The 5220-nt window shown below is 50.1% G+C and overlaps 1 long non-coding RNA gene across 1 annotated transcript in view; it reads left to right on the top strand.

Moving 5' to 3' along the window:
* The first annotated feature begins 351 nt into the window (after window positions 1-351).
* Window positions 352-5220, top strand: part of LOC138810566 (uncharacterized) — a 6482-nt gene continuing 1613 nt past the window's right edge. Inside the window, exons 1-2 of the long non-coding RNA XR_011367169.1 lie at window positions 352-512; window positions 2234-2408. This is a non-coding gene — a long non-coding RNA (uncharacterized lncRNA). The remainder of the gene's footprint in view (window positions 513-2233; window positions 2409-5220) is intronic.

Raw genomic sequence — 5220 nt, 5'->3', positions numbered from 1 at the left:
GCCGCCTGGGGCACTATGGGCGTGGCTGTCTCTGTGAGGGCGGGGCGGGGCACTATGGGCGTGGCTCTGTCTCTGTGAGGGCGGGGCTGGGCACTATGGGCGTGGCTCTGACTCTGTGAGGGCGGGGCCAGGCACTATGGGCGTGGCTCTGTCTCTGTGAGGGCGGGGCCGGGCACTATGGGCGTGGCTCTGACTCTGTGAGGGCGGGGCCAGGCACTATGGGCGTGGCTCTGTCTCTGTGAGGGCGGGGCCGGGCACTATGGGCGTGGCTCTGACTCTGTGAGGGCGGGGCCAGGCACTATGGGCGTTTCCACAGAGGCCAGTGCTTCAGATCAGGCCAGCCAGTCAGCCAAGGCCAAGTGTTAAGTGACCTTTGGAGAAATCAGGAGATACAACAGCCCAGCTTTCCAAACAGACTGGACTTAGATGACATGAATATGGCTTGGATCTAGACGGACCTCCTGTGTGTTAAAAGCTTGGGAGCTAATGGAAGGTGCTGGACCCTTTAATAGGTGGGGACCTAGTAGGAAGGAGGTCATAGGTCTTTGGGGTGTATGCTTGAGAGGCTGTCCTACCACACTCCCTCTTCCTCCTCTTCCTTTTTTTCTTCTGTGGGTCTGGCTTGGACCTCAGTCTTCCTACCTGCACCTACCAAGTAGATGTGATTATTGATGTGCGCCATCACACCCACCTTATTTGTTGAGATGCCCAGGCTAGCTCTGAGCCTCAATCTTCTTTCAGATGGGTAGATACCCTGTGCCCCACACACCTATTAACACATGGGCAGGTGGAATCATGGGAGTGGAGGGGAAGAAGGGCTGACTTCTCACTTCTAGAAAGGAGCGAGGAAATGGAGGTGCCGAAAACAAACACTTGAAGGTGAATGAAGGGGCAGAGAAACCGAGATCATCACAATGATGGTTACATACTGGGGCTATATATATTTATATATAATATATATTATATGATGCTATGTACATATATCACTATATATCTATAGCTGTATATCACATATATAATGTGCAAATAAACATATATCATTATCTGTCTGTCATAGAGAAGTATAATTGTGTTGAGAATTTGATGGATTTCCCCAGACTTGCCAGGTCCCAGCTTCTCCTTCTGAGCTGGGTCTCAGTCAGAGTGGTGGATCTGTGATCATGTGGGGCTGATTCCTGCAAACAAGAAGGCAGGTGACAGAGAGGCAGAGGAAGGCCACTGGCAGCACCAGCTGCAGCGTTCAGACCCACAGTGATTCATGGATGGATTCATCGATCACTTGTTGTTCAGGCCCCTGGGGGACCCTTGCACGGATGCACAGAGACATCTTAGACCCAACATGCACGAAATGGCCTTTGCATTTCTGCTGCTTCCTGCAGCCTCTGCATCCAGTTTCTCTCTATGGAAAACTAGGCTTTGTATTTGTTCTGCTTTCCCACTCAACCAGGGAATGGAACACCCACCCACCCCTCACCATCTTGGCTCACCCTCTTTACTACCCATTGGTCCCCATTGAAATCACAGAGTACCCAAGACACAGATCCACTCTTCTTGGCCAATTCTTTAACACAGAGACAGAGAAATGGAATCTGTTCTGTAATGAGATTTTCCTTGATGTCATATTCCCCAGCCACTACTCTACCGCACGCTTCCCGAGCTCCCGAGGTGTTGAGGCCACAGCCCTTGCTTTGGTTGTTTCACTCATGAGGGTGTTCGGGAAACACCTTACCTTACAGTGACCTGTATTACAATGAAAGCTTCCCATGTGGGTCTACTGTTTGCCAAAGGTGACAGCAGAATTTGCTGGATAATTTGAAAGGCACTCACCATCCAGCTCTCCGTGCTGTAAGCTGATTGTAAGTAAAGTTCAGTCCGATCATCTCCGTCAGAAGATTAGGATTCACAGCGAAATCAAAGGTCACAACCTTGACGCGCAGTTTTCTTGGCCTTGCTGCCGTACACACACGAGATTCTCTTAGCCATTGCTGCATATCATGTTTAATAAACACTTTCTGGTTATTACTGAGCAGGGCACTAAAAAAAATCCCTCTCAAAGTCTTGTGAAATCTCTTCATATGGGGGCCAACGGTGCCATCTCTGTGGGGTGAGCAGAGGTCTTTGCAGAAGAGACCCGTGGGGCCATGGAGATTGGGGGGGAGGGAGCTGGCAGTCATTGGAGGAGAGACATTTTCAATGGTTTGGTTTGGTTTGGTCTTGTTTGCTTTGCAAATAGAGCAAACTTGTTGGGCTCCTGAGGCCTTCGATGACCAGCCAGAGGATGGAAGGAAATAGTCTTCGCTTATGACACTGCAGAGACCTGGGGACGGTGAGCAGAGATGGCCTTGAGGAGTTCTGGTGTCCACTTCCCAGCTGGATGGATGAGCACAGGAAGGAGCCGGGAGGAGGTGGTGAGTGACTCACGGCCACGTGACACTGGCGCCATCCCATTCCCAAGCTTATGCACTCTTCTATTCTTTCTGATTATTTATCTCAGTAAACAAATGCAATGGTTTTATTAATGTATATTGTTCAAATACACAAATAGAGAGAGAAAAAGGCAAAGTCTTCACCCCCCAACCCTGTCTCAGGCCCTCCTTTCTCCCCTTGGCCACAGCTATGTGACACTGGAGGCAATGCTCAGATGGACTCAGTCATAGATGTTGAGCGGAGGAGATTATTCTGATCACCCAACTGGCCCTAACTGGAATCACAGGTGCTCTAGTCATTCTGAGAGTTCAGCATCCTTTCTTCCTCCCTTTCCCTTGCCTTTCCTCCCTACCTCCCTTCTTCCTTCCCTTCTCTTCTTCCCTTTCCTTCCTTCCAGTTGTGCCAGTACTGGGGCTTGAACTCAGGGCCTTACAGTCTTGCTTAGATTTTTTCTGCTCAGATCTAATGATCTACCACTGGAGACACACCTCTACTTCCCAATATTTTGCTAGTTCATTGGAGGTAAGAATTTCTTAGATTTGTCTGCCCCTGCTGGCTTTGAACCATCCTAAGTAGCTAGGATTACAGGTGTGAGCCACCAGTGCCTGGCTTGGGCATCTTTTCTTTAATTGATGTGTGTGGTCTTCAGGGTTGAAGCTAATGTTCAGAAGAAAAACTATACTGTTGGGTCAGGTCAAAACCAGTCAGTGGTGTGTGGATCTGTCCAGAAGGCCACTGAATGACTGAGCCTTCTGTGAGGTGTGCACTCCCTTAGAACAGCAGTCCCATTGCTAGGAAATCGTCTCAAGGACACAGCAGCAAAGTATGCAAAGACAAACATTCCAGAGGCGTTCACTACGGTCCTACTTACAATACTGAAAAGTCTAAAACAAAAAGCCCTTGCTGCCAAAGAGAGAGAAAAACGCACAAAGGAGTAAAAGCTTGGGTGGATTCTAGTCCAGGTGTTTCCAGCAGAGATGGGGGTTGGGGACTTGGGGGAGGGGAGGCTGGGCCTGACAGTGCTGTGTAGTGTAGCCCGGAAGAGAGGTAGGGTTTGGGTGAGGGAAAATCAGCCTTCAGGAATCTTTGGGAGGCTGGCTATGCCATGCAAAACCCGGGGAACTCTTGACCTGGGGAGCTCTTAACCCGGAGCCTGGACACGGGCAGCCCTGGGTGCAGGCTGTCATTTGAAGAACCCATTTCTGGTGTGACACAGCCAGTGGCTCATGCCTGTCATCCCAGCTGCTCAGAAGGCTGAGATCTGAGGATTGAGTTTGAAGGCAGCCCAGCCAGGAGAAACTGTGAGACTCTCATCTCCAATCAACTACCAATAGGTTGGAAGTGGAGCTGTGGCTCAAGTGGTAGAGTACTAACTAGCCTGGAGCACAAAAGTTCAGAGACAGTGGCCAGACCCTGAGTTCAAAACCTAGTACTGGCACGCACGCGCGCGCACACACACACACACACACACACACACACACACACACACACACACACAGAATGCATTTCTGGCTTCAGCTTTAAACCCGTTGTGTTAGTGAAACCTGTGCAGGATGGGTTGGAGATGGGGTTGAGCTGGAGGCGGCGTGGGAGGGGCTGCTTGTCTGTGCTAGGCCCTGGGCTCCTGGCCCCCGAGGGTCCCCCTGCTTGCATGGGGTGCAGAAGTGGGGTCATTTATACTCCCCTGGCATTTAGCTCACGAAGAGGAGTAATTGCCCTGGCAGTGTCCTGGCTGAATTCCAATTTGGGTGATTACATTCTGCCTACTTAAAATTCCCCTCTCTGGTATCCATGATACGAGCAATTCTTCAAACCCTCTCCTGGTGGGGGGTTTAAAGACAAGAACTAGCCTAGCTTTCTATCAGGCCTGCTAGAGAGGTGGGACTGTACTGTGCACCCCAGAAGTGGTTTGCTTTCAATGGGGAAGGGATAGAGGATCCCCATTGGAATAAATCTGTCCAACATGGTAGAATTTTCCAGAAAGATACCCTTTAAGATAGAGAGGTAGCGATCTCAACAGTGCTGCAAATGGAGGATACCTATGTCCGGAGGCTGTTACCCATCCCAGGTCAGACCCCGAGAGCTTGGGACTCCGGCTCCCGGTTCCTTTGGCCGGTGGCATGCCCGACACAGCTGCATTCTAGAACATGAACTCAGCCCCTTTCTATACAGTGGGGGATGATGAACGCCCACAGCTGGAGAATCTAAATGTTGCTACACACCAACAGGACCTGAGAGGAGAAACAACAACAAAAAAGCTTTGGTGATTACACTAGACCAACGGCACCAGATAGTGGAGAGATGCCGCACTGCTCCACTTGTCCTACGAGGCTTTGATAATTAAAGTGCACCAGAAAGTCTCCAGCATTTCTACCAAATGTGTTTTCTACACACACACACACACACACACACACACACACACACACACACACACACACACGGATCCTGACAGGCCATGAGGTTGGATTTTATGAGGTCCCTGCCCTCCTCCTCCTTTCTTGTAAAGTCAGTCTTGACATCCTATTCCCATTCTCACTGCTCTGAAAGAATGTCCATTAAATAGCCAGGCACTGGTGGCTCACACCTGGAGTCTTACTCAGGAGGCTGAGATCTGAGGATCACAGTTAGAAGCCAGGCAGGCAGGAAAGTCGAGACTCTTGCATTCAATTAGTCAGCAAAAAGCTAGAAATGGAGCTGTAGGTGAAGTGGTAGAGCAAGAAAGCTCAGGGACAGCACCTAGGCCTTGAGTTCAAGCCCAGTACTGGCGTGCACGTACACACATACACACACACA

This window comes from Dipodomys merriami, unplaced genomic scaffold (genome assembly GCF_024711535.1).
Source record: "Dipodomys merriami isolate MVZ:Mamm:240054 unplaced genomic scaffold, mDipMer1.0.p SCAF_50, whole genome shotgun sequence".
Taxonomy (NCBI): domain Eukaryota; kingdom Metazoa; phylum Chordata; class Mammalia; order Rodentia; family Heteromyidae; genus Dipodomys; species Dipodomys merriami.
The sequence above is the reverse complement of the archived record's forward strand: the minus strand, read 5'-3'. Positions and strand labels throughout refer to the sequence as shown.